The sequence below is a fragment of the Lactuca virosa genome, chromosome 1 (assembly GCF_052849685.1).
Source record: "Lactuca virosa cultivar CGN04683 chromosome 1, Lactuca_virosa_CGN04683_v6, whole genome shotgun sequence".
Classification (NCBI taxonomy): Eukaryota; Viridiplantae; Streptophyta; class Magnoliopsida; order Asterales; family Asteraceae; genus Lactuca; species Lactuca virosa.
Window position 1 is genome coordinate 104,955,399 of NC_136426.1, and position 7,769 is coordinate 104,963,167.

The 7,769-nt window shown below is 35.1% G+C and overlaps 1 pseudogene; it reads right to left on the reverse strand.

The window, feature by feature from the left end:
* Nucleotides 1–5,789: 5,789 nt before the first annotated feature.
* On the reverse strand, nt 5,790–7,343 carry LOC145155203 (E3 ubiquitin-protein ligase PUB22 pseudogene; annotated as a pseudogene).
* Between the last annotated feature and the right edge of the window lie 426 nt (nt 7,344–7,769).

Below are 7,769 nucleotides of genomic sequence, written 5' to 3' on the forward strand. Positions count from 1 at the left end.
AGATGTTTTGGATGTTGGCCATGACACGGTGAGTGGTAGGTCGCAACACGGTGGCTGGTTCAGGCTGTGACTGTTTTGTTATTCATTAACCATGGCGCGGCCATAGGGTTGGCCACGATGTAGTGCTCTGACTGTTGACTTTATTTGACCGTTGAGTTTTGACTAGTTTGAATTTTGGTCAGCTGAGGGTGTCACACCCCCGGCCAGCGGCGGAAACGTCGGGCGGTGCGAACGAGGGGAGATTGGGCCGAGGCATACAAATATATATAGAACATAACATAAAAGAATATCACAAACATTTCTTTTATTGATTGTAAATTATCCTAGGATTACATTGATTTAAAAAGACAAACACGCTTCCTAAACAAGACTAAGGACGATAAACAGACGATACTAAACTCCTACAACTTCCTTGCAGGCTTCCTCCATCTTGACACGATTATCCTCTTCCTCCTTGACACAAATATCCTCTATACTCATCTCCCTAAGAATACATGTATTTTTTGAAATGTCAACATAATGTTGGTGAGTGCACAAGTTTTTATAGTTTTTGACTTTTATTGGGTTGTATTATTTTAAGAATCTTTTTTCTTCTAGAAAATCATTTCCTAAAGTATTTTATCAACCCTAGCTTACTATCTTTTATGATATCCAACGATCCTATCTTATTATCTTTTATATATATGCCCTAATTATGGTTATTTGAAAACAGGATATTTGGGCAAAGTAACAACTAAGTACATTGCATATCCTTATATTTGACCAACATAACTTCTAGGTACTACGTTATCCTAAGCAATTTGGTCATTATAACATCTAGGTATTATCTCTTCCTAGACTATCGGGAATCATATCTCTTAGACATAATATCAAAGCTTAACACTAGGCATAATATCTACAACTACACTATCCTAAGGCTTTAAGCTTTATAAAATTATTTGATATTTATAATGATAGATATATTTTGATAAAAACACTTGATAAACACGTATTCACCCCGTAAAACATTTAAAATAGTGAAAAATAGGGATCGTGTACTTACTCTAGTCGCACAAAACCTTTGATGTAGGGTTAAATCGGGCTCGGGACTCCGGGGATCGCTCCAGACGGTAGCTACTTCGAGACTTAGAGAGAGAGAGAGAGAGAGAGAGAGAGAGAGAGAGAAGTCTGAGGGGTGTGAGGACTGCACATACCTCTATTTATAGTCGAGTCTTAGAGGTGCGCGCTGAGCAAATATCTATGCGCGCCACGCGTGACCATCGTGGCTCCATCCGAAATCTGCTACGTGTCACTCCCCCACTCGGCCACGTCTCTCGAATCTACTCGAATCCGGTGTCAGGTGCACGGCGTGCGGAGACGCGCACCTGGCGCGAATGAAAGATTTTTGAAAAAATCATAACTTCTTCGTGCAAACTCCGATCTAAGCCATCTCTATATTTATGTGATGACCTCAATGGGTACTACAACTCTCCTTTAGGTTGTTTGACTAGTTTTGACTTTCATTGTTGTGCCTAACAGGGTTAAAAATAAATGATTTTATAAAAATCATATCTCTATCGTACGGATTCCATTTTCGGCAAACATTTTCCTAAAGTTTATCTATCGAGGAGTACTACGAAACTTCTTTTTGCACTTTTAGTCAAAACTCAACCAATCTCTAAGTAATGTTTTGACGTAATTAATTTTAATTACGCGAAATATTTGTATTTATATAAAATCCATAACTTTTTCTTTTGGACTCAGATATCTATAAATCTTATATCCTTGAGATCACGTTAACAAGTACTATCCAAGTACGTTAACCATCTTATAAAACGTTACAACTTTTCGGATGCTAATTTTTAAGTCTAATGGACGTTTTTAACAAATAAATGTAATAGCACACTTGATTCTTATTATCTTGAAAATCAAATATTACAATACTAAGCTATTATATCTATTTTTCTACTTTTTCCAAATGGCGATCAGTGACGGAAACCTCTCGGTTGTCACAGAGGGTTTGAGACATAGACTGAGTATTTACGTGTGGACAGGTTAGGAGATTCATATAGCTATTTGACGAGTCACTGTGTGTTGATCTTTCAACTTATATTTCAGGTGAGTTTGCTCACTATATTACTTATGTCATAGATGTCATGATATGGTTGTATGCTTAGCTAAAATATTAGGGCCTTGTTTGTTGCTTGTATATTTACATGTGTTGTTGAGTCAATATCGACTGGGGGTTGATACAATCCCATAGTTAATACGGACCCATTAAGTTGATACATACTTGGGGTTGATGCGGAACTGTTTGGTTGAAAAAGACCCATTGTTGTTGTGTATAGTATTGTTGTGTTGTATGAGATATTTTAGGGAATGAGAAGACATAACTGTACACACTTATCAAAAAATTTCATGTTTGATATTCCGCATTGGTTTTTGTTACTTGGATTTTTGAGATTATGACTTATGGAACAAATGGTTTTATTGATTTTTGGTTTTATAAGAATGAATTTTATCTTATTTAAATATTGAAAATTTTATTGTGAAAATTGGGACATTACATACATACTCCTATGATTTGTAAAGTATGTAAGTACATTGAGAAATTTCTTCACATTCATATTTATTCAAATCAACAACCCACCTCTGTAATTAACATTGGACCCGGATGAAAAAGTAACAACCCTTGGTGACCCCGTTTTAGCCAACGAAACTGCTTCTTTTCCATAAAAATTCATCTAAAACTTAATAACATGATGATTTTCTTCTACAACTTGACATTGTATAATCACAATAAAGAAAGACTAAGCTTTTTCTAGTTGATGTTATATGAAACATCTTTTAGTCAAAAGTTATTACTAAATAGTAAATACATATAGTTAATTAAAACTCAAAGATACAATAAAGAGAGATAACTAGACCTTGCACTAAAATTATTAGGATCATAACACTGGCCTGTCACTCGAATATCATTAGAGAAAACTCCATTAAGTATTCTTACATAAGCCAACTCCTCCTCTGAATATATAAGACAAACAATAAATAAACAAACTATAAGTTCTAAACTATTTAAACAACTTACAGTTAAATACTGTAAATGCAAGAAATATCAACATAGATTATATGTTTATTATAGCATCGTGACCTTCATATCTTACCATTACAACAATATACTTTGAAAAATATACCCAATTATAATAATTCCATCCAAATACAAAAAAAAAAAAAAAAAAAAAATCTTCACTACTATAATTAGATATATTTTTTCAAAGTACAAAGTACTAATTACTAAAATACGAAAAGTACAATGCTATAATTGGTTAGATATTTAACACAAAGAAGTGTAACTCAACCACTTGGGTTGTGGTGACTTGGTAAGGCATGTGGAAGATATGGTGGATAACCTATTGACCCATGTTCAAATCCTGGCACCACTAAGCCCTTGTGGCCATGGAGGTTCGCCTGCAGTGACTCCAGGGCATGAGACAAAGCTTCATGTTTGCAGCGGGGGATTAGTCAGTGCGCGAAAGCTGGCCCGGAAACCCTCGTTAGGGAAGTTCCCTTTCCAAAAAAAAAAAAAAGAAGTGTAACTCACCCGTTGATCTTTTGTCTACAAATTTCTCAGAGGTATTGCCTCCATGTTCTTTATGCTTTGACCTCAATAGTAAAGCAACAACCTATGCGAACAAAATTGTTAATCATAAAATTAAAACATATGCATGTACATACCTTTACCATTAACTCATTAAAAGCTAATTATTTTATTTGAATTAGTTTCGCATGAAGCCTATAAGTTCCCAAAATGTTTCATCAAGAACCCATGTAGAATTAATTAATAACAGCTGTAACAATTAAATTTATAAGAATTCAGAGGTACTGATTTGAATCGACGATATCTTGATCCCTAACAATTTTGTAAATCATAAAAACAATCTAAAAATATATATTATCAAAAACATCATTTTTACACTTACTAAAAATATATTATAGGAATTTTAAAATACCAAAATTTACCTTCACAACCGATTATAACATTGTACTTTCATTTGTTTTTCATATAAGAAAATCGTAGTTAAATATTTTTACCCAATTATAGCATAATTAGTACTTTCAATTTTTTTTCTTATTAATAATAAGACATTTTAGTTCAAAATATACCTAGTTATAACAGTGAAAAGGCGCAAACTAGGGGTCCCCTGTTGAGCACGTTCCAAATAAGCTTTTCTTCTAGTTTACCATTGCGAAAATATCCATTTTTTTCAATTAGAAAGTTTATTTAGAAAAAACAATAAAAAACAATAAGAGTTTATATTGTACCTTATTTAAACTGGTCCACAATAGCTGGAAATTAACCATACAAGAAAGCCCAATTTCTGATTCTTTTCAGGTAATTGCAAGAATTAAAAAAAAAAACAAGCATTGGAAGTTTTATGTACAACAACATTACAACATGGATCCTATTGGTTAATACAAGAAGGAAAAACAACTCACATACATGGGTATGCACATAAATGAACAACATAGATCCTGTAACACTCCATGCCTAAAGAAACAGATAGAGCACTACATATAAAATTGATAGAATAGAACTACTACTCTTCCATAAAAACAAACATATCATTGCCTTTGACCAAATTCCCTATATCATTAGTAAAAGAACTGAAATGAGAATGGGAAATTTGATCTTAAGTTGTGTTATCCTTAATGCATAACATTATATATACAACACCTTATTTCATGTTATATTCTAGTAAGAAGAAAAGGAAATCCAAATACATAATGTCACGATGAATAGATGATGTATCTTCCCCTCCCCTGTCACCATAGATACAAAGCCATTAAAGAGGACTGAGCATATAATGGCTCTAACCAATGATTGATTATGACTTAAATAATGTTATGAAAGGTAGCTTTTAGCAACTCGAAGAGATAACAAATTAAGATTAAAGAAAAGTAAAATGCCATTGTGAGTTGGAACATACCTCAATAAAAACACTAGTTCCAATAACAGTCCTAGTCGATTTCGTGGCCTTGTGAGCACAACTCGTTCGATTTCCGGTGAGAAGTGAAGCAATGTAGGATATGGGTCGACTGAGGGAGGACAAAAGTCCTAGTCGTTCTCCCTATATTTTATGAGGACGAGACGTACTTGAAGAGGGTTTAGGAATTATAAGACGACACTTAAACTAAGATGACACACATATATCAAAAGTATACTCTGTGTTTTTTTAATTATTATTATGAAACTGAAACATAACATACAAAAATGAGTGTCATAGTTTAGGTATCATTAAAACACTTACTTTCTGGTAGTGGTCGCTGAACCGAGGGAATGATTTTGTGGATGATACTTCTTTTCTAGTAGTGAATTTTAGGTATTTAATAAAATATTTTTTTATTTTTATTTATTAAATATATATTGGTGTTCGGTGGTTCAGGTTCTGGTGCAAGGATGGATCGGTATCCCCATCCCCGGTTTATTTATTCGGGGATTAATTACCATCCCTACCCTCGTACTCGGTCAGCTCGAGGATTTTCCTTTCAAATCAGATTCAAGTTTCAGATGCCCCATACGACACAAGTTTTTTCGCCATCTCTAATACATAATAGGAAAAAAGTAATAAAAAGTTTTACAAGATAAAATGATAATGTGATAATTTATTAAACTCTTTTAATGTACAGTGATGTCTTACTTTTAAATTTTAATGAATACAAGAGTACGAATAATGTATAAAAAACAAATTAAAGGTGTGTAATCACGGGTTTATGTTTGCAGAAGGAGAATACTATAAATAAAAATTAGACAACTTAGAAAGATATTTTCAAGCTCTAACTATTCGGAAAAAAAAATCTCTAAGGACTTTTGCTTTTTTCCCCATTTCTAAAATATTTAGAGCGAAAATCTTATTGTTTTACAACTAATTACAAGACAATTATGATCATGAAGTTATGAAATCTTGACAATCATGCCCAAGCAATAAATCATAACCATATTTATCCATATTTTCTTGCTTTAAGATGGATATGAAACACTTAAATTGTAGGGTATGCAAAAAGAATTCTTCCAAACCCTAGAATGCATCTTTAGAATCTCACTGGCACTCTCCTTCGTCTTCCTTCCACAATCTACTTGCAGCACCAAACACAACTTTCCGACCACCCCCAACTGCAACATCTCTCGTAAAACACTTCTGTTGCCGGAGAATTTCGCCACCGAATGCAAGATACTCACCGCCCTCTCACTGGCCACCGACGACACACGGAAGATCTTCTTGGAAACCACCGCTAATCCACCTGCATGTTTCAACAGCTCCGATCGTCCTTCTGCGCACTGACAAAGTTGGTCTAGAACCACAATAACCATCTCCGAGACTCTCTTTTCTGTGCAATCCAGGAGGATGTCTATCAGCACCGGAACCGCCTCTGCCTCCGCCGTTTTTATCCTGTTCCGCCCCCATGGACAGACGCTGATGAGTAGCTTCAGTGTCGCCTTCGTGGCTTTGCGGGAGATTTCATCCACCAAGATTTGTACCAGCACCATGAAGAACCGAGGGTTTAATGACGTCACTTGCATGGGCTCCGCCACATCTAACAACGCTTTTAATAACATGACGGCGTAAGCACGTGACTTCAAACTAGCGGCGCGTTCCATCACGCGCATCAACGTCTCAACAAAATCTCCAGTCTTCCCGTACAATGATTTAAGTCCCGTTGGAGACAGTTGAAGGTGGTAAAGAATGCTTAGAGCTTCGTCGGCTTCGGTTGAAACAAACTCATCGTCATCGCTAACTTCTCCGCCCTGTGGCGATGACATGGTGTTATTATCCACGTTGACTAAGATCGACGCAAGGTAATCAGCTGCTCCTGCTGATTCCATCAACCGCCTGTTCTTTTCGTTCTCCATAACAATTGTTTTTAACCTTTTCAAGCTCTTCATTTGTAACCGTGGAGACTTTGAATCCTTGAGGAGCTTTACGATTTCGGTTCTGGAGATTGGAAGGCGTGGCGTCGGAAACCTCTCGATGCCGGAAGACGCGTTAATGGTGCACCAAGATTGGATCAACCGACGAAGGGTGTGATTCGGGGTGAGCTCAATATCAACGACGACTTGTTTGGTTACCGGACAAACGTCATTCTTCTGAGAGAACAACCATTTCTCGATGCTATCACGATCATATGTGATTCCGGTGGAGAGCGTTACAGGGTCTTTCATGATATCAAGGGAAATTGGACATATGAAAAAGCCAGGAATTTCGATATCGCTGTCAAGATCAGCCATTAATTAATGAATCAGGAATTTGATGATTATCTTAAAGAGATCGGAAACAATCGATTTTTTTTTGATGTAGTGGTTACGAATATAGATATGAATTGAATGATGCAAAAAGTTGCGAGAACTTGGTTTTATACGAGTTCAAGAAGATACTAATTTTGGAAAGAAAGTCAACACATGCAAAATGTTTGACTTTTCAAATAGAATTGAGAAGCTCAAAGAGTGGCAAAAGTGTGTTTGTGGAGTGTTTAACTGTGTAAGCATAAATGTTCATTTTTAGCCCTTTAACTTAAATCAACTGTCTTTTACATGGTCTAACGTTTATTATTTCCGCAAAATGGGTCCAGTCTTGCCACTTGGAAAAGTTATCCTAGTTTTGTATAATATAAAAGGGTAAAAAAATAATTATCATAGCAATATTAATATATATTTCGAAAGAATATTTTTGATCCATTAATAATGTTAATTGTATAAAAGTTTGTCTTCAAATAGTTAAATACAAACAATGATT